Raw genomic sequence first — 23,521 nt, 5'->3', positions numbered from 1 at the left:
GGTCGTAGCAAATGACATAGCTGAAGGCTATGCTAACTTTCGTCTCGGCAAATGAGAGCGTAATTTGTCAGTGAACCACTGCTATGAACGTCGGCTGTACAACTGGGGCGAGTGCTAGTAAGTCTCTCTAGACCTGCCGTGTGATGGCGCTCGGTCTGCAATCACTGACAGTGGCGACACGCGGGTCCGACGTATACTAATGGACCGCGGCCGATTTAAAGGCTACCACCTAGCAAGTGTGGTGTCTGGCGGTGACACCACATTCCTCCCCCGCAAATCGGCGTACGGTTGTGTTATAAGGCTTCCGCCCGCCGTGGGGAGGACCCCATGTTGACGTATGCGACGAGGTGGGGAGCCTAACAACAGGCGAGGCTGTGCCACCTGCACCCGGCCATTCGGTCCGAGGGGAGCTAGGAAACGACTGAAAACCTAGTCCAGGGTGCACGCCAACATGCGGTGTATGCGTCCGTAGAGAGACAGAAGGGGCCGAAGGGTCGCCCTCCATCGCGTCGGGGTACCCGACGGGCGAAGACGACATCTGGTACGGAGCGGGCAAGAGTTGCAAGTCGGAGGACAGCGGGTCACGGAAGCGATCGGCAGCGCGTGACCCAGGGAGGCGCCCGTCGGTTGCAGCGACGCGTCCACTGCGGGCGTCGCCGGCGGGAGAACATGCGGCGGCGGCGGCGGCGCGTCGCCATGGGGCAAAATGGAAAGCATCGTCGGTAACACCTGGGGATGAGGCGAGCCATTAGATGGGTCCCCAGGGCGCTGACCTGACGGCACCGTCGCTGAAAGCAGACGGGGAGCGGCAGAACCCGTGCGACGACAGAGGCGCAGCTGATTGAGATGCCGACGCACCTCACCAGAGGTCCCCAAAACCAGATACATAGCGCGGCCGAGGCAGCGAAGAATGCGCCCTGCGAGCCAACACCGTGAACCTCGATAGTTGCGATAGTATACAACGTCGCCTGGAGCAAAAACGGGTGGCTGCCGCTGCACAGGAACCTGATGCGGCGGATGCAGCAAAGACATCAAGGTTCGATGAGGACGACCGTGGAGCAACTCAGCCGGCGAGCGACTATCTCGGGGCTGAGAGCGATACGAGAACAAAAAGAGCAATAACGGGTCCTCCCGAGAATGCGACTTTTTCAACTTCAACATCTGGGACGTGAAAGTCCGAACCAATCGTTCAGCGGCACCGTTTGACTGAGGCAAAAACGGCGCGGATGTCAGATGTTGAATTCCATTGGCCTTGCTGAATGACTGAAATTCTGCGGACATGAATTGTGGGCCATTGTCGGAAACAATAGTCTGCGGAAGACCTTCAATGCAAAAGATAGCGGATAACGCTTGGATGGTGGCAGATGACATCGTGGAAAGCATCTTGACAACAAAAGGAAAAGTACTGAATGAATCGACCACAACCAACCATCGAGCATTCCAGAATGGACCAGCAAAATCGATGTGCAAGCTTTGCCAAGGGGAAGTGGCTTTCGGCCATGCAAAGAATTTCCGCGGTGGTGCCGATTGTTGTTCGGCACGCGCCATGCAAGAAGAGCACATATTCGCAATCGCATCATCGATTCAGAACCAAGTACAGTGCTGACGAGTAAGTTGTTTCGTTCGCACTATACCCCAATGACCTTGGTGGAGAAGCCGTAAGAGAGAGGACTGGAACGAACGTGGGACCACGACCCTGGACTGATCATTATCAGAACGCAACAGCAAAACACCACGTCGAACAAAAAGTCTCTCCTTGTGAGCAAAAAATCGGCGAACCAATGGATCCTCGATCCGTGACTTTGACAACGGCCATTGCGTAGCAACAAAACGCAAAACAGTAGCAAGGACAGGGTCAGCAGCTGTGGCTGTAGCTAAACGACGAAAATCAATCGGAAACGATTCGACCAAGTCATCGGTTTCCGCATCAATGAACATGCAAGCAAGTTCGGAAGAATCTAAGGCTCTATCCTCAGCAACAGGCAAACGGGACAACGCATCAGCGTTTCCGTGCTTAGCAGTGGACCGATACAAGATATCGTAGCAGTACTGCAAGAGGAAAATAGACCATCGAATGAATTTCTGCGCTGTACGTGGAGGTACAGGCTTGTTCGGATGAAAAAGCGATGTCAAAGGTTTGTGGTCTGTGATGATGGTAAAGTGACGACCATACAAGAAATCATGAAACTTTGTAACACCAAATACGAGAGCCAAAGCTTCTTTCTCGATCTGTAAATAATTTCTTTGCGCAGACGAGAGCAATTTGGACGGAAAGGCAATAGGGCGATCATGCGATCCATCTTTGTGCGCAAGCACAGCACCGATCCCGAAATCCGATGCATCTACCATCAACAAAAGGGGTTTCTGGGGATCGAATGGCGTAAGGCAAGTATTGGAAAGCAACGCCGATTTCAATTGGCGAAAGGCGCGTTCGCATTCCGTCGTCCAGACGAACGGAACACCTTTACGGCGTAAGCGATGAAGCGGAGCTGAAATGGAAGAGGCCTGGCGCACAAATTTGTTATAGTAATTTATTTTTCCCAGTACACTCTGTAGCTGCTTCAAATTCTGCAGTGAAGGCAAGTCCTGTATGGCACGGAGGTGTTCTGGACTGGGATGTATGCCTTGGGCATTGATTACATGTCCCAGGTATGGTAAATCACGAGCAAAAAACACACATTTGTCCTTCCGCAAGCGAAGACCATTTTGTCGCAAGACCTGAAATAATGTTCTGAGATTGGCTAAATGTTCTTCTTCCGTCTTTCCGGAGATCACAATATCGTCCAGATAGTTTGCAGCAGTAGGGACCGACGCACAAACAGTTTGTAGATATTGCTGAAACAAGGCAGGGGCGGATGCACACCCGAATGGCAGTCTTTTAAATCTATACAAACCAAGATGCGTGTTAACCACCAAAACGCGCTGGGATTCTGCGTCCACCAGTATTTGCAAGTACGCATCTGCTAGGTCCAACTTCGAAAAATATTTACCCGGGCACAGTTTGTCAAAAGGATCTTCCAGGCGGGGTAAAGGAAAAGTTGCAATCACTAGTTGTGGATTCACCTTTGCCTTGAAGTCCACACAAAGTCTCAATTTTCCGGAAGGTTTTGAAAAAATTACTAAGGGTGAGGCCCAGAGAGAAGCCTGCACACGTTCAATCACACCCTGTGATTCCAAGTCGTGTAATGTTCTTGCGACCTCATCACGCAATGCGTGGGGAACATTGCGCGCTCTGAAAAATTTCGGTTGCGCGTTTACTTTCAGTTCCAAATGTGCTTTATAGTTCTTAGCGCAACCAAGGCCCGGTGCAAAAATGTCCGCAAATTCTTCACATAGACGAGAAACACTGGCTGAAGGCACAGTCTGGTTCACTGATAGGACCTGATTGACTATAGACAAGTTAAACAACTGAAATAAATCTAAACCAAACAAGTTCACTGGAGAAGAAGAACGAAGTACGTAAAATGACACAAGTTTTGTTTGTCCCTTGTATGTTGCAAGAAGGCTGCACTGTCCTAACATAGGGATGGCTTGTCCTGAATATGTAGTAAGCTTAACATTTGCAGCACGCAACGGAGGTTTGCCCAGCTGTTTGTACGTGTTGTTATTGATCAATGAAACTGCAGCTCCGGTATCGAGCTGGAATGGTATTACGTGGCCATGAATGTCCAAGTCTACAAAACATTTATTGTCCTGCTGATGACAAGAGCGACTGTCTCGTGCAACGTGAACTGACACTGGTACAGAATCACTTGCGACTTGACGGGATTTCCTGCAACGTCGATGCACACTTTTTGTGGGACGAACACAGTCACTGTTAGAAAGAGTGGCACTGGGCAGAGTGGAATGAACTACATGAATGTCCATGGGCGAAGGCTCACGAGCCCGAGTATGCTTGGTTCGATTCCGACGCAAAGCAATGGGCCTGGAATGGTTGTTAGTGTCCGATCTAAGCTTTTCCTGGCAAACACTCTGAACATGTCCTTTTTTATTACAGAAAAAGCAGATAACTTGGCGTGACGGGCAATTCTCACGCGAATGTAGTGTTGGCAGAAGAGCCAACACCGTGTTGCTAGCGGAGGCCGAAATGCACGCGTTTAATTACACGCAGACTGGCGTAAGGTCTGGAACAATTAAAGGAGTTGAGTCTAATAAGAAAAGAACGTAATTCTTGGAATACTTAACTTTAATCCATATTTGATGTACAGCGCTCTTGACGGTACATGTTTCAATATAAATATCAATTGAATACGGCGCCTTGCTAGGTCGTAGCAAATGACGTAGCTGAAGGCTATGCTAACTATCGTCTCGGCAAATGAGAGCGTAATTTGTCAGTGAACGACTGCTATGAACGTCGGCTGTACAACTGGGGCGAGTGCTAGTAAGTCTCTCTAGACCTGCCGTGTGGTGGCGCTCGGTCTGCAATCACTGACAGTGGCGACACGCGGGTCCGACGTATGCTAATGGACCGCGGCCGATTTAAAGGCTACCACCTAGCAAGTGTGGTGTCTGGCGGTGACACCACAAGTATACCAAATTAATTTGTTAACAAGCTCGTCAGGAATACATAATAACCAATTGTTGCGGTCAGGGTGGGAGCAGTGAAACAGAATATTATTGCGTACAGTGTAATGGTTTCTGATGGTAACATTATTCCTATCTTGCCAAAGGTGTTTAATTTCTTTCCACACGTTGTCTTTACTCTGCTCTTGTGCTATGTCTCGTAATGATGACGAAATGAAATTTTCAAATGCAACTTGTTGAGTATACATGACGCTGAAATTTGCTTTGCAGAAGTTGGTTGCGATGTCTTGCTGATTGTTGCTGAGAGAACGGGATAGTGCGCCTGCTACAATATGTTGCGTACCGGGAATGTGAACAATTGTAAAATTAAATTCCTGAAAATAAAGTTTCCATCTGCTTAACCTGTCGTGTGTAAATTTTGCTGAAAGTAAAAACTGTATCGCTCTATGGTCTGTGTAAACGGTCGTATGTCTTCCATAAAGAAAATGCCGAAATCTCGTAAATGCCCATACAACACACAATGTTTCAACTTCTGTGACAGAATAATTGCGCTCAGCAGGTGACAGAATGCGACTCGCAAAGGCGACGTTTTTAATTACTGTAGTACCATCTTCCTCAATTTACTGAAAAACGTGTACGCCTAAAGCGGTGTAAGAACTGTCGGTGGCAATGGAAAAATTTCTAGTAAGATCTGGATGTGATAAAAGTGGTGCATTCAACAAAGCTTGTTTCAGATTGACAACTTCAGAATGTGCTTGGCTATCCCAGGACCAAATAGTGTTTTTACCCGTCAATTGACATAATCTAGGGGTGTCTAAGGCAGAGTAATGAATAAATTTACGAAAAAAGTTAATAAAACCCAAAAAGCTGCGTAGTTGTTTCTTCGTCGTAGGTACAGTAATGTCACGTAAAGCTTGAAGTTTTTCCGGGTCAGGCGCAATGCCTCCTGCTGAAATTACATGTCCAAGAAATTTTATAAACGTCTTGCCAAAGTGCGATTTACTGAGATTAACTGTGAGTCCTTGTGCACGAAAAGTTCGTAACAGTTGTTCAAGAATCAGATTGTGTTCAGACCAGTTAGCTTCTGCAATAAGAATGTCGTCTACTTAAGTTGTGATTCTGTCTTTAAGTTCTGTCGGGAGTATAGTATTCAAACCGCGAATAAATGCTGCTGAAGAAATAGTTAAACCGAACGGTAATTTGCAAAATTGATAACAGTCACCAAAACAGAGAAAAGCCGTGTACTTTCTGCAGTCCGGATGGAGCTGAATTTGCCAAAATCCCGATTTCAAATCTAATGTGGAATAAAGAGCAGTACCATGAAATTTCTGTAGAAGTTCTTCTAGTGGCTGTGGGCGATCTGTTTCATTAATAAAAATGTCGTTGATATGACGCGAATCAAGTACGAGGCGAAGTGAACCATCTTGTTTCTTAACAATATGAAGTGGGTTTATGTACGGACTAACTGCCGGTTCAATAATACCTTGGTCAAGCATAGCTTGCAATTCTTTCTTAACTTGTTCTGTGTGAATGTATGGAATAGGATAATGTTTGGCTTCAAATGTATCGTGCTGTTTAACTTGAAATTCATACATAAAACCGAACATAGTACCAGGGACGTTGTCAAAAACTGGAGCTTGCTGTAAAAGAATTTTGCGTAGTTGCGTGCGTTCGTCGTCTGTATTTGCACTGCTCTGTTTAACTTTATCAGAAATTATTTGCATAACGTCATAGTCGGCTTCGTCTGGAGTATTATAGTTGTTTACGTACGTATCTGTGAACAATGTGGAATGACAGTCTACGTTACGTGATGCGGAAATGACCTCTGTCCGATTAATTATTTGTTCTTCTACGGATAAAGGGTGCTGAAATTCTAAAGCCAGTTGTACATTTTCATCCTTTAACATTAAATAGGAGTTTTGAAAGTCAATAATTGCGTCGTGCTGTACCAGAAAATTCGTACCTAAAATAACGTCTGTTGTCAATAAGGGAACAATCCAAAAATTTGAGTGAAATGTATGACCTGCAATACAAAATGATAAATGTGTCTGTAATTTTACGTCTACTCCTTTACCAGATACTGCTCCTTTTACTTTAGTTTTGCCTAATGGTAACGTAGGATAGGTATTCTCTTTGTTACATTCGTTGAAAGTTTCCTCATTTATAACTGACATAGGTGATCCAGAATCGATTACTGCTGAAAATTTGGATGATCCAATCTTTACTTCAATGACAGAGTGTGAAATGGTTTTTCTGAATAACTGGTCTTTCCTGCAAAGGAGTATTTCGATTGTCGTCAAAAGTAATACCATTTTCGTGAACAGGATTCTGCATGTCAAAAGCATGGCTTACGTTGCTGGAAGATGCAACCTGTACTGTATCTATTCAAATTCTATCTGACGTGCCATTATTTGCGGGAGGATGTTGTGGCATTTCGACTATTTGAACTGTTCTGTTATTTCGTCCTGACGTATTACGTTCGGGATGATATCTACTGTCTGGTTCATTCATGACAATCTGTTGTTGCGGATGATTTTGCTGCTGGTAAGATCGACTGTTATTAAACGTACGCTGAAAATTGTGCTCATTATTTTTACGTCTGTCATGATAGTCATTGCTATATGGCGCGTTGCGATAGGAATTGAAATCATGTGTTTTCTGTACGTAGTTATTTCCTTGTTGCTGTGCGTTACTATTTCGTGGAGCTGACGCTATACGTGTAGGCGGCGAAACATCAAAGCTTGGTTGACCTTGCACATTACATTGTTGGTTAGGTATGCTAACCGGCTGGCTTTGATGCTGTTGCGGAGAAAAAACCTGTATTGTTACCAAAATGTGTTTGCGACTGCTGAAAATTTTGTACATACTGATGATTACACTTCTGTCTTTCATTAAAATTACGCTGGTAGTTCTGGAGTGTCTAATGAAAACTGTAACTTTCGGTAAAACTTGTCGTATCAGGTTTTCTTTACTCATGCTTAATTCTAGATAGATCGATAGTTGAAGAGCTGTTTTGATAGATATAAAGGATAGTAAAAGAGAAGGCAGCAGTGCAGAAAACTAAAGATGAAACAGCACTACTACGGCTCGGGGCCCTGAGCACGCTACGGCACATATTCATCGAAGTGTAATGAATCCCCTGTGCTCAATTACGCGCTTAAAATAAATTTTAGTTTCTTCGTTACAGGCAATGCCGGTGAAAATTCAAAAGCAAATTGTTGTATCCATGCCAATTCTGGTTTCTGCACTACAGGCCAAGCTGATGAAAATACAAAAACAAATTGTCGTATCCAGTCCAAAGGATGTATTTGTGTTCTGTCATTATTAAGTACCTTAAATTTTTTTACGGATAAAAATTGCTTATAATCAACGTTATCGTCTCTGAATGTGTGAACAGGTTCAGGATTGCATGAGAATCTATTTATCTGTGTTTGTTCGGATTCTACGTCACGTAGTCGCTGTAAATTACTTACGTTCAAAAAAAATGGTTCAAATGGCTCTGAGCACTATGGGACTCAACTGCTGAGGTCATTAGTCCCCTAGAACTTAGAACTAGTTAAACCTAACTGACCTAAGGACATCACAAACATCCATGCCCGAGGCAGGATTCGAACCTGCGACCGTAGAGGTCTTGCGGTTCCAGACTGCAGCGCCTTTAACCGCACGGCCATTACTTACGTTATACTGGCTGTGTGAGTGTGACAAATGTTCGGAACGTGGCGTATGCGGTGACGTGTTAGTGACTGAAACATTTTTCATTTCTGTCACTTTAATACGTTCGTCAATTTGACTGATCTGTTGTTCAAATTTCTTATCGACTTCCGTATCCAGAGTGCGTGAAACTTCTGCTGACATTAATTTAAACTCGTCGCGTAACTGTGTCGCATTTTCAGAACATTGTTCAGTGACTGCACTACTTTCATCTCTAAGTAATTTCGTTGTGGCTACACGTGTACTACTTAATTCTTGTACAACAGATCTAATTTCTTCATTACTGTTCCTAGCACAAGCCTCAATTTCCTCACGTAATTGTTCTTTAGTATCATAACGTTGCACGGAAACGGCTGTAATCTGTTCACTAAGTTGTTTGTTCTGTTCATTAAGGTTGTCGTGTTTTTCGTTCGACTGTTCGAAACTTTCATTAAATTGTTTGCACGATTCATTAAGTTGTTTATAATTATTGTCGAAATTTACATTAAGTTGTTTGAAATGGTTATACAGTATTTCATTCCGCTGTTTGAAACTTTCATTAAGTAGTTGTTTAACATTTTCACCAAATTGTAGCAATAATGCCATAACTTGAATCATGTCAAAGTTAGTTGCTGTATTCTCTGTGCTGTGTGATGGTGTATGTGCACTTGTTACGCTTTGTGTAACCATTAGGTCATTCTCCGATTCACAAAAAGGTTTGCCAATCGGATGTGCACTGTTGGTCACTACACCGGAATCAAATAAATCTGACGTGTTTTGTGAATATTGTTCACCTTCGTTAGAAACAATTATCTGTTCACTACGTAAATTTCGCAAATTAGGCGTGTCAAACTGGGCAGCGTTCATTGTATCAGAACGTGCCGCGTCATCAATTGTTACATTTACTCTGGACATAATTGAATTTGTTTGCTCATCATTAGAATTAAAATCATTACTAGTGATCGGTACGCACTGATTGTCTGTAAATGTAGGACTATCATTAAGACACTGAGTGTCGCAAGTATTATCGATCAAATTATTCGAGTCGGCTATTTCACTCATTGCACATCGCGATGTACTGTTAACAGTTTTTCGCGGCATTTTTCACAAATCAAAATTAAGCACAAAAATGAAACAAAGGCAAAGCAAAAATGGAACAAACACAATTACAACAAAGAGCAATAAATTGCCGATGATCTGTGAAAGAAAGAGTGACATATTAGTAAAAGCGTTGCGCCAGATGCAAACTACATTTAAGTAAATAAGACCAGATATATGACTACTTCTCAGAGATTCACAAAGAAATACGATCCTGGCCGGTTGTCGCCAAGTGTAACCTCCCCACAGAAATTAATAAATAATGATATGAATAAAGAATGTGATTCTAATTTAGTGTAACCTCTCTACAGAAATTCATTCACATTTAACCTCCACACAAAATTTGTTTCCCATTTAATGTACCCACAAAATTCTTTTCTCATTTAATGTAAGCTCGAAACAGAAAAACTCCTAAACCTCGTAATAAAAAAATAATAAATTCAGTAACCAGGTAAATTTTGACGACAGCAGTGCTGCGTCATGGCCCTGTAAGACCATTCTGAATAAAAAAGCAAAAATTCTTACCTCGATAAAGTCGGCAACTATCTGCTCTTACAATAGCTTTTTCCGGCACAGCTCTGTGCAATGCTGGCCTATACACTTGTCATTTATGAAAGGAAGCATCTGATTGTTCTTTTTCAACAAGCGGAATGATCATGGATTGGAGAAATTAGTAAATTCTTTAAATTGAAATGAATGCTTGTTAGAAATTACTTTATATGACAAAGATTATTATTAGGACATTTTTAAAAGATTTACATGGGAGTTCACATAACATTACTAGATATGCGCGAGGCTGCTTTTACCTTATACTATAACGCTCAGGCTCCGCCATCGGTGCACCACGTCCGGCCCAGCCAACACGATACACCAGACTGCTCGCTACCAACAACTTACTGCTACAGCTACACAGTTCCTACTGCATACGACACTGCTCTTTGGTCTCAGATTCTCTTATAGCATACATATCGCAGGCGGCGCATACCTCTTACATGTCATAAGGAGTTATGGGAGATGGAACGTAGACGAACAGTCACAGTAAATCTAAATGACGGTTATGGATTGAATGAATGTACATGCATACTAAATATGCTTAAGCCAACAATTCTGGGGAATGCTGAAAATAGAAAAAAAACTCATATTGGTACATAAAACATTTTGCCACAGCAAAGTTTTGTCCAGCTAAGTAGGAAACGAACTGTTACTGCATTTTCACACATGTCAAGAGATGACGTTCAGTTTAACTCTTGTGTCCATACACGAAAAATTGTACTTTGTCGTCTAAGCAGGTTACTTGGGTAAACCAATGAAGATATTGTCGTAAAGCTGGCAGCACTCGGCTCTGGATATACAGAAAATCGTTACAACAATGTTTTAGAATTATGACTGGTTACTGTTACACAACGATATGAACTGTTAATAGCTAACAGTGAACCTCTTGATTCTCATGGATGGAATGCGAGAACTATCAAAATCTGAGTACAGCAGATTAAGCAATGAAGCGAAAGAAAATGAGGCTTAAGAATTATTGTCTATTATTTATGCAGAAAAGGATGGAGCTACAGATGTTAGTGACGAATATTCTACAGACGAATTGAGTGCAAGTATTGATGATACAGCTGCTGCAGATATTGAAGATGCTGTTGATGCTTGAAGTGATACTGCAGTTGAAACAGAGACGAAAGATAAAGTAGCAACGAAAATGACTGAAATGATGAAAACAGTGCATCTACTGTGACTTCTGCAGGCATTTTACGGAGTTAATATGAAGCTGAACGGCATAACGAACCTCCTGGGATGAGAGCACAGGTATAGCCGCTAACATTATCTTACAACGTTCTGAATGTTTGTTGCTTAGCGGCATACATTATTTACACAGAAAACAATCCTCAAATAGGAAAGTTACTCGAAAGTACAGACTGTTACTGCTATATCTGGGAAAACATTTGGCAGTGTCTCCCATTATCTATAGATCATCAAAGACTAATTCACTGAGAAAATTATATGTATAATCGGATTTTGAGTGCATTATGGGATGACTTATAATACTGGTCGCTGAACAAGTGGAGGCTCAGCAAAAACGACATGCTCCTGAAAATCATTGGAGATTGTTTTGTATATTCAATCACACAAAAGAAAGACAAAAACAAGAAAAAGTTGCAAGAAAAATAAAAACCCTGTATGTGATGAATGTCGTATTAGAACAACAGTGTGCACTTTGCGAACAAATAATCATTCCAATTCTATCTTTCCACTGAAACGAGCAGCAAACTTTATTGCGTATATAACTTTATGTAACTTACCGTGTGACGGTAAGTAGACTCTTGATATAGTTTGCATGTAAACATCTGTTGTGTTATTATTTGGTTGCCTAATAAATAATAAAACTACACTCCTGGAAATGGAAAAAAGAACACATTGACACCGGTGTGTCAGACCCACCATACTTGCTCCGGACACTGCGAGAGGGCTGTACAAGCAATGATCACACGCACGGCACAGCGGAAACACCAGGAACCGCGGTGTTGGCCGTCGAATGGCGCTAGCTGCGCAGCATTTGTGCACCGCCGCCGTCAGTGTCAGCCACTTTGCCGTGGCATACGGAGCTCCATCGCAGTCTTTAACACTGGTAGCATGCCGCGACAGCGTGGACGTGAACCGTATGTGCAGTTGACGGACTTTGAGCGAGGGCGTATAGTGGGCATGCGGGAGGCCGGGTGGACGTACCGCCGAATTGCTCAACACGTGGGGCGTGAGGTCTCCACAGTACATCGATGTTGTCGCCAGTGGTCGGCGGAAGGTGCACGTGCCCGTCGACCTGGGACCGGACCGCAGCGACGCACGGATGCACGCCAAGACCGTAGGATCCTACGCAGTGCCGTAGGGGACCGCACCGCCACTTCCCAGCAAATTACGGACACTGTTGCTCCTGGGGTATCGGCGAGGACCATTCGCAACCGTCTCCATGAAGCTGGGCTACGGTCCCGCACACCGTTAGGCCGTCTTCCGCTCACGCCCCAACATCGTGCAGCCCGCCTCCAGTGGTGTCGCGACAGGCGTGAATGGAGGGACGAATGGAGACGTGTCGTCTTCAGCGATGAGAGTAGTTTCTGCCTTGGTGCCAATGATGGTCGTATGCGTGTTTGGCGCCGTGCAGGTGAGCGCCACAATCAGGACTGCATACGACCGAGGCACACAGGGCCAACTCCCGGCATCATGGTGTGGGGAGCGATCTCCTACACTGGCCGTACACCACTGGTGATCGTCGAGGGGACACTGAATAGTGCACGGTACATCCAAACCGTCATCGAACCCATCGTTCTACCATTCCTAGACCGGCAAGGGAACTTGCTGTTCCAACAGGACAATGCACGTCCGCATGTATCCCGTGCCACCCAACGTGCTCTAGAAGGTGTAAGTCAACTACCCTGGCCAGCAAGATCTCCGGATCTGTCCCCCATTGAGCATGTTTGGGACTGGATGAAGCGTCGCCTCATGCGGTCTGCACGTCCAGCACGAACGCTGGTCCAACTGAGGCGCCAGGTGGAAATGGCATGGCAAGCCGTTCCACAGGACTACATCCAGCATCTCTACGATCGTCTCCATGGGACAATAGCAGCCTGCATTGCTGCGAAAGGTGGATATACACTGTACTAGTGCCGACATTGTGCATGCTCTGTTGCCTGTGTCTATGTGCCTGTGGTTCTGTCAGTGTGATCATGTGATGTATCTGACCCCAGGAATGTGTCAATAAAGTTTCCCCTTCCTGGGACAATGAATTCACGGTGTTCTTATTTCAATTTCCAGGAGTGTATTTATATATTATATAAAATTGAGTATTTCATTTGTGAACGTTACGGGTATTATAACTGAGACATGTAGTTATCTTGCTAACTCGAATAGTACTAGAGAGTGCATTATATTTATTATGACATTTATGAAGATGCAAGTGAGATATAACCTGAGAATTGTCTATGATAGTTTCAACACGCATGATATATTGGCAAATTACAGTTATAAAGATTACCCACGTAACTCAGTGTGGACACAAGGGTTAAGCATGTCGCACGCAAGGAAACGTGCCCTCAACATTGTTGAAGAAGCCATAGCAGGCAAAAGGTAAGCGATCGGCAGGCTGTAGGTGTCCAACCACCAAATATGCGACAGTACCAAACGGTTTCCTGCAACTGAGCTGCTCTTCTAAACAGCATCCCACACAAGCAAACCAGTTGCGTCTATATCTGCGGCTACTCTTATTGTAGGTTCTTGGGCTATGCACGGCTCTGTTTAAAAAGAACAGCTCTGTGTAGTTACAGGGTCGAGCGGCGCACGTCTGCTTTCATGCCTCGCAGCGAATTCGCTGCAAATAATAAGCTTTAGCTGTAAACCTACAGTCAAAGAGTCTATGCACTGGCTATAACTGCGAGTTAATAAAATACACAGAAATACAAAATAAAAAGGTAGGGAATAATTTACCAGCAAGAGTTCTAATCTAACACCTGTAACTGGTGTAGACGACAGAAAATTATATCGAACAGTGTTTATTCAAGAAAGGACATCTCAAATAAACGGGAAGTGCTCCTAAGTTATATAATTAAAATACAGACAGAAAATACCCTTATCAAATGCAGTCAAGTTACGTTGAGAGCGTCACAAGAATTGCAGCAATATCGCCGAACTAAATAGTTATGAAAGATACGACAAACTACGTCCATTTCGTGATCCCAATACACAAAATATTCACAAGCTCAAAACAGTTCAGAGTTAAACAGAATGATTGACTAACTGTTACACGTGATACAAAGAATAGTAACTCATATTCTTTCTATCCTCATTTCCCTCATACAAGTGAAATATGAAGTCCCTTGAGAAATTGGAGTACTGCAGCGGGTGTTCACCCACACCATCGAATACCACTCGTTACCATTCGCAGGTGTGCAGGTCTGTTTCTTCCATAAGTGGCGTAAAAGTGCCCAGATTCGCTCTCTTGTGCCTTTTACTCGAAATGTCCCAGTCTCCACTTGACAGAAGTAGTTTTCCATTCCTGTGTCCCTTCCGACTGGCTGAAGGACATCCTCACCAAAAATACATCGTTTTATGTTCTACAGATATAATTTGCTTCAACTTGAGCACTTACCACACTAAACTAATATATTACAACAATATTTTAATAAAGAAATGTTATAAATATTTGGCCACACTCAGATCATTCACAATAATTACAAGTAAATATTTGTTCATGAATAAATAACTAATCTCGTATTTCTGTGCAAGTGCACGCATGTAAAATGAGAACGATTGTTGTTAAACGTTGTTTAAAAATTTACTTACGCCTGGTTGACAGAAGCATCTTTTGGCTCTCTTTCGTATCGTGGCGTCTGCTAATACATGTGATTCACTACACTTAAATTAGCACAGTTTATTGATAGCGCTTATAACCAAACTTTAAGTGCCATTACTGACAAAACAGTACAACCTTTATTAAATAACTGAACAAGTATGACAATGTCTGATGTTTTCAATCCGTATTTTTTTTTTTTTTTTGCTGTGTATTTGTGGAGATAATGTTTTGACGAACATTTGCGTAATAAAAGGATATAAAAGACGTCATAAGTCAATGAAAAAAGCAGGTACAAATGAAAGGCATTCAGGAATGATGACTAGTGTGCAATGCTATCATCTGAGATATCGTTCGCCGAAATTGCGCGAAGCGTTCAAAAAGCTGTTACTTAAGAGTTTCAATGTCACTGTCAAGTAATAACGTTTGCAGTTATCAAGATACTAAAGCTACAGGTGTGTTACTGTATGTGCCTTATTTTTATGAGATTTGCTCTAATATTGACTGCAGATTATTATAGATTCTCAGAGAACCGTATGACGCCATCTTCCAGCTTGTCTGGCACTCTGTCATTTTTGGTGAAACTCCTGCGCAATGGCCGTGTGAGCTAAAGCCGCCTAAATCTCCGGTTTTTGATTTACCCATTTCCGTTGACGCTGCTCGTTTATGTATGTGGACTCGCCCGTACTGGTCGCCTAACTAGATCACTTGCAGCGCGCCATGAGCTCTGGACCCTCCTCTCATACTACTTCCAGTTGACGAAACCGCTCGTCTACATACGTGTTATCCCACGAATACCACAAAATTCGGGGGAATAAAATCTCGAAGCAAAACTTCAAGTGGTAGCCAAAAATGAGGTGTGTTGACGGGCAGGAACCGAAGCAAAGGAGAAAAAAATCATAGCCACAGGTCCATCTGTGAAAAGGAAATGTTTTCGAGACTCTGCAGGGAAGCCACTACGGTAACGTTTTGGTAAAACAGAGAAATGGCATAGCGAGCCAATCGAGGAAGATGGAATAGATGAAATAATTATCTACATGAAAGGCAAAATGTGGATTCCTGTAAAGTGTGCAGCGGTGGGCAAAGCAGGGAAAGAATAACATTGCACAGCTTGCAAACTGTGATGTAAGAGCTAAAATATGGAACATTTCCTTAAGCTTAGAGTAGTACATACCTTTAGGCTCAGGGATATAATTTATAATGGTGGTACAATTCATGCACTGAATGGCTCAAGTTAGAAAACCAGTTTCCTAATTTGTAACATTTGCAGATGTTTAGAAAACTAAGTGGAAGGTGCTTGTTTTTCTTAGAATTTACCGTGTTGAAATCACATTCTGGAAATAACACCTTGCAACTGAGGACGGTATTGTCTCAATATTTTTTTAAAAATTTGCTATTTAAATTAAATCTCCAAAGTGTCACAATTTAGGCATTCCACCCCCCCCCCACCCCACCCCGTTCGGTGAACGTGATGAAATTGTGAGTATGTAATGAGTTTCGTCCGATGAGGGCATATGCCACATGGGGGACAGTAGATGTACTGATAACAGTTTCAAAGTTGTCCGCGGATAGACGGTGGTGTAGTTACCAGAGCGTCCTCTGTGTTCACTCTTTAATTGGGAATACACTTGTGTTATCTACAGCCAAGTTAGCGAGTTTGAAAAGCTTCAAAATGTGGCCTTCCGTGTGACAGGATGGTCCTTTCGCAGAACTGCCACACAATTTGGACATGCTGGGTCCGTTGTGCTGGTAACATTGGCCACATGAACATTCTCACTCCCAAGCAGCAAATATGCCGGCCAGGATCGTCGTATTGTAGAGGCAGCATTGACAGAGGGTTGGTGAGATCGAACGTGTCAACACGATCTGTTGCGAACTGATAATTAGCAGTTAGACTACAGGCACGCCCACCTCTAACCCGTCTTCCACTCACGTTACAGCATCGACTTACTCGGCTCGAATGGTGCCGTCAAAGGATAGACTATCCTTTTGCCGTTCTTCCTACAGGAAGGTAATATCTTGTAAAGGGGTAATGCTCGTCCACACACTGTCCGTGAAACTCAACATGCTCTGAGACGCGTAGCAACTTCACTGGCCAACAGACTTATCTCCAATTGAGCATGCGTGAGATATGATGCGACGAAAATTGACTCTTGCGACTCGTCTACCAACCAAAAGAATTGTGTTAATGGTTCGAGCAGACGTCGGATACCGTATCCCAGGACAGCAATCGCAATCTGAATGACCGACCGGAGGCCAGAGGCAGCGCCTGCATTGCCACCTGCGGAGGTCACGCCACGTACTAATACTGACGTTTCAGCATGGGGCGACATCTGGTACTTCAGAACCTCTTGTGCTATTGATCTGTAAATATATTCATTTCATGTACTCCGTGTGCACTGCTCCAACAAAAAATTTTGAGTGAATCCGAAACTTCTAAAGTGGTGTACTACTTTTTTCCGGTAGTTTGTAAACGTAAAAGCGAAAGGTATCTTTACGAAGTTTTACCAAGTTATGGAGTTGCGATATGGAGGTTAAGATACTATTTCGAAGGCAGTTTAGGCTCTGAAGTACATTATGAGCTTCTCGGCTACACTGCACAAGCGAGTCTGAGAGGAATTGCAAAACATTGTAGTTACTCTCAGTTGACTATGAAATTGAAAGAGATAACGTAAAGCTATCTTATCAGTCAAAGGTGACCAGTCGAGAGACTAGCTGTAGTACCATTTTGAGGTTTATAATTCGATCAGCAACTATTCACAAGCATGTATTTATTACAAGCCCACCTGCAGATGGCTATTACACACCTTTCATTTCTTTCTTGCTGGAGCCTCCTTTCGTGTTCTTTGATGGTATGGTGCTCTGAGACAAATAAAAGGTCTTTCGTTCACGATTCTGTAAAGCTATAAGAGATTTTGTTATATCTACCTTCATAGAAATATTTAGGAATTAGCTTTAACTTAATAAAGAATGAAATGTGGCGAAAATTAAGTGGTGGATATTACTGTGTGAATAATTCGTCTTGAAGTCTATTTGTATTCTTAATTATAAAGTTAACAGTTTTTGAACATGCACTATGTAACTGCCATAAAATTTTATGTTTTACGGCACCACACACGCTCATATTGCAGATCGTGGGCCACCTTCATACGAGCAACAAAAACTATTTTCATAAATGCTACGGAAGTAATGATATTAAGTTACAGATGTACATAGATTGTCTCTCACAGTAAAATATCTCTTTAGTAGAGCGACGAAATCAATTTAAAAACCGGACAGTAAAATTATATTCAATAAATTCAAATATGGATATCTATTGTTTGCTTAGCGCTACTGAAGCATATGTTATATGCAATCAGTATTTTCTTTACTGTGAGATATCTAATCCGATCTATTATGTGTAACGCTGTGAATAGGTAAGATATTAGTACACAGAATGCTGCCAGCATTCGACACGGCGATTAGACGACCAGTACTGTGAGTAGTACAAGATCAGAATAAAACAGTTTCTTTTTACAGTGATGAAGCAGGATATAAAAATCGGATGTAAGGTTAAATTATAGAACAGGAATTATAAGATTTTTTTTGTATTTTTAAAATTGTTTTTAATTCTTCTTCTTTTTTACCTCGAATTTTTCCGCGACGGTCAAAAGTAAAAAAATCTAGCGTCACTCTACTGAATTGTGGAGGAAGAGTCTTTTATATATATTAATGCACCACACCAATAACGAACTCAAAAAGAGGCCCCATCAGGTAAGACAGGAGAGCTGTATGAAATAGTACAATAAAAAATACACAGTAAAAAATGATTAGATATATGTAATTAATGAGATTATTTTTTCGGCGCTCGGACAAGCACAATAAGCTGTGCTATGCCAGTAAATGGGTTCATATTAGTTCATATTAGCTCTGCATGGACGAGATAGTCTTTCTCTTGCTGTAGATTTATGCGTACCAATTAATAACACTACGTCCTATCGTCGTATTCACCAACAAAATCTTGACCCTTTCCATGATATGGTAATCAGATCTTCGTGATAACTCCAAAGTACGCAGGTTGGCTTCTTCAGTTCTTCTATATTACAGTACTACTTGGAATAATAACTGAATTTTTCACTAAAGAAATACAATGTATTATTTCTTCCACACACATCAAAAATACAGACTTTTCACTTATTCTCATAACCAAATTAGCTACCTCCGATAACGCTCTAAAGTAACATGCGTTTACCTTCGTTCCCCTTACCGAGGCACAGGAAAAACCTCGTATGCTTTTTAATACTTGAAAATAAGAAATATATGACGGTAGGCGCAGGCTCTACTCTGGGCTATCGCTTCACGGTTTATCTTTGCCTTTAAAGAAAACGAAAACACAAAAGCAAGAACTGAAAAAGGTACATCACAAATGCCCCCTACTGTATACTGTCGGAAATGTGTTTTTATTTAGGGAGAAAGTATACTGTAGCCTTATTTACATTGGGGCTCATAGTTTGGTCACTTGGTGGAAGTCAATGGAGTTTTAATACCCTTATGCTACTACAAGTATATTTACATAGCTTCATTTCTTTGTCCATTGCTAATTCACACACATAAATACATTCACGCAATATATTTATATTACATAATTGCAAGTGCACGTTGTGCTACCGTCTCAGTTTTTAATTTATTCTTACATTTGTTAATCTGATGGTGTGAACAGCGGAAAAATATTTAAATTTCTTCAACTGTCTTTCTACTCTGTTTTAAAAATTATTTTTCTCATTTGCTTTCGGTTCATTGGCAATTCTGATGGGGTTTGGTTTCGGAACACGCTCTCTCATTGTTCGCTGCACTTGTGGCCAGCAGCAGCTCATTGTTTGACGCGCCCGTCGCAGCGATGCAAGCGCCACGTGAGCAGCAGCACTGCCCGAGTGCCCGCGAGTCCATTGTACTGTCGCTCCACGCTTATGAAGTCGGTGTTGTGTATGCCCTCCAGTCCGGACACTGGATGCGACTGATTCAGCTCCAACGCTCAACCCGAAGAACACCAATACCTCATATCGCACCTGGACGAAGTTTTCTGCCAATGAAATGCAAGATAAGAGCCTCACTGCAGAATTCGGCATTGTAGTTCGGCGGTCCTCACACATTATTTAGTGGTTATACGGATCTCCTGTGATTTCTCCGTCGTACACGCATCACACTCACTGTATTCACTTCGCTAGACTGTAGCGTTTACTCTTGTCGGGGCTCAGCCGTTATTTTCACTATTAGCAGGCATTACTATTTTTGTATCACATCGCACATAGGAGTGTTTTACTCTTCCGTCGCATTGCACTTCACATGCATACATAAATGGTTCTCCTTCAAGAATAAAATTTCACATAAAACTGACAATAGTACATACATTTTACGTAGACATAGACATTGAAAATAAAAGCTGACAAATAATTGTACAATTCAAATTCGAATTTCATATATGGACTCTACGACATGCACCATCTTACACACCAATATGTAAATTAGAAGGAATCTTGCATTTATTCTGAATATTTGAATTTTTTTATTTGTCTTGCAGGACCGACCCCCTGCGCATCTTCACAACTACACATAGAAAATAGAATATAGATTTTACGTAGAGACGCACATTGACAATAATAAAGTCGACAAATAAATGTGCAATTCACATTCACATTTCATACAAGGGCTCCATGTTAGGCACCATCTTATACACTAAAAAGTAAAGTAAATGGAATCTTGTATTTATTCTGAACGTTTGCATTTTCTTTTCTTGTCTTGCAAGATAGACCTCCTGCGCATTTTTACCTTCACTACTACACATAGAAAATACGTTCCAGCACTACTCACTACATGGAGAATACAGGATTTGCTAGGGTTTTGCTTCAGAGATCAAGCTACTTCTAGGATTGCTACTTGTAGTGTGTCGTTAGTGTACTTATTATATCCTTGGCATTTGAGAAATCTTCATACCATGTACAATATTTACAAGTGCTCGTTTGTGAGCGAGTATAGGGAATGTTTTATCTCTTGACAATTATGACTTCATCACTGCACGTTAATCGTCGTAATATTTCACATTCGTGTACACATCTTTCAAGCCGTATTTCTGCCTCATTGGTGCGACGGAATATACATGTTTACATTCGTAAAGTGTGACCGGTAATTTTACTGTAATTTTTTCATGTGTAATTCCAGTCATAATTTATTCCCGCTAAAGAAGAAGGTGCTTAGGCTAAATGTACTTCTTTCGCTTCTGCGTATGTCACGAACTCAGTGTAGAAAATATTGTTTCACTGCATTTTGGGTATATCCCTCGTACGAATTGTGTCATATTTTCTTTGATATTCACTCTATAATTGCTCAAGCTGTAACAGTTAGTCGCTAAGGAAATATTTTTCATACTACGAGAGTAGCTTTACATTCTCATGTACGAGTATGTGAAGCAAATTACTGTGCTGCTGTGTACATTAAATGTACCGTTTACCTTTGTTGCTATTGACTTCACTGTTTCTTCTTTACTCTTCACTGCTCCTCCAAATGTTCGTATTCACAATTACTTACCGTACATGAGTCATCATACTTCGCTTTCCATACTCATATAATCATTCGCTCTTAGACTTAAAACTCTATAATCTATTCTTCCTTATGTCGCGTTCGTGGGCCCTTTCCTAGGTACCCTTGCAATATTCTTGCTCATATTCATCGCCGTATACCTATATAATTATTAATTAAAAATATTCTACATAAATCTCCATTTATACCCATGTATTACCTGTGGGGTTCTCACACTAGCACCACCGCCCTATTTATTTCTTCCCAAACACATAAATAAACTCATATTACTCTAATACACTTTCATTCCCTTCCTAGTTTGGCTCCATGTATGATATATCACCACAAACGTAGATTAACTAATTAGTACCTCCAGTTGAATCCAAAAATCTTGCACACTCTCTCCATTTCCTAGTATTATTCAGCAGTGAAATTCATTTATTTCTCCATATTGCTTTTTAAACATACAATACTTACCTCAGTTATTTTGTTTAAGTTCATGTAATTACGTTGTGTGCCTATTGTTTGGTTTTCGTATTTACGTAGCTTATCTCCCGCGTGTTGTACGATTCATGTTCAGAGTTTTATTTTGCTGCTTACGCTTTTCCTATTAAGTACCATGTAATTAATAGCAACTAATGTAAGTGAGTTCTGTCGTAGCTGATTTGTGGGTATGTATTATCCCTGCATATTAAGCTCACTACTTCTAATGTTGTCTGTAAAGAAGTGTAGTTCTGCAAGTGCACAGCTGCTCATCTCGCTAAATCTTGTACAATATGTTATTTTGTAGTTCACATCTTAGTCACACTCATTTTCCTGTGTGTATATTTCATTCTATCTTTCTCATAGTCGCTTACTTGCATGCTGTGTGCGTTATTTTAAATGTACATGCTATTACTTCTCTTTCGCATTTTTAACTATGCACATTCAATAGCCTATGTTAAGCTCACAAATTTTGTAAGTAGGCTGTTTAGGTCTCTATGTTGGTAACACCATTTAGCACTCTATATGAAAATCACTGACCGTGCTGTCTGAAGGCTGTGGTTGGTTTGCATTGTTGGATTATATGCTATTGTAGTGTTGGGCAGTTGTCTGTAGCATTGCGCAGTAGGAGGTGAGTCGCCACCAGTGGTGGATGTGGGGAGAGAGATGGCGGATGATCTGGAGATGTGTCCATCAGAGACAGTAAATGTGTAAGACTGGATGTCATGAACTGCTATATACATTATGACTTTTGAATACTGTTAAGGTAAATACATTGTTTGTTCTTTATCAAAATCTTTCATTTTGCTAACTACGCCTATCAGTAGTAAGTCCCTTCAGTAGTTAGAATCTTTTATTTAGCTGGCAGTAGTGGCGCTCGCTGTATTGCAGTAGTTCGAGTAACGAAGATTTTTGTGAGGTAAGTGATTTGTGAAAGGTATAGGTTAGTGTTAGTCAGGCCCATTCTCTTGTGGGGATTATTGAAAGTCGGATTGCGTTTCACTAAAAATATTGTGTGTCAGTTTAAGCACAGTTATTTATAATTTTTCTAAGGGGACGTTTCATATTTCGACCTTTAGCCGAGTATACCTCACAGGAATCTTCTGATTTTTTCTTGTAGTTTGTGTAATTAGTATAGCTATTGTTTATTGCTAGCGCGTATTTATAGAGAGAATTTCCTTTGTAGTCGTAGTTTTTCATTATTGTACAGTAAAACAGTTGTGGCATGCATGTAGATTTGCACCAAGTATTTCGCAGCTGCGCTTGCAATTAACTAGATATTATTTTCAGTGCTATGTTAATGTGTTTTCTTATTTTGCTCTTCAAATTGTGCTTTTCTGTGTTATCGTGTGAAATATTCTGACAATAATGGCGTGTGAAAGACGTCTCAGTGAAACAATTAGTGAACAGGGAAGCACTATCGATCGATCGGTCGGCAACAGCTCGCCTCAGGAATCCGAAATGACAGGACACAAATTCGCAAATACTGTAGATTCAGGTTTTGGGTCCTCACCGTTTTCTCAAATAAGTCAACACACATTTTCTGCTCGTCAAAATGTGAATGTTACCGAGGCAAATTCACTGCCGAAAAGCACTGAGGAACATGTTTCAGACATCAGTGCATTGTTATTACAAATAATTCAACAAATGGGACAAAAGCTTCAAAAGTTAGACACAATGGAACAAAACCTTCAAAGGTTAGACACAATGGAACAAAATCCTCAAAAGTTAGACACAATGGAACAAAATCAGAGACAAACACAGCAAAAGTTATACACAATGGAACAAAATCAGAGACAAACACAGCTACAGCTTCAAACGTTAGACTCAAAGGAA

The sequence above is a fragment of the Schistocerca nitens genome, chromosome 6 (genome assembly GCF_023898315.1).
Source record: "Schistocerca nitens isolate TAMUIC-IGC-003100 chromosome 6, iqSchNite1.1, whole genome shotgun sequence".
NCBI classification, from domain to species: Eukaryota; Metazoa; Arthropoda; class Insecta; order Orthoptera; family Acrididae; genus Schistocerca; species Schistocerca nitens.
This window is presented reverse-complemented; position numbering follows the sequence as displayed.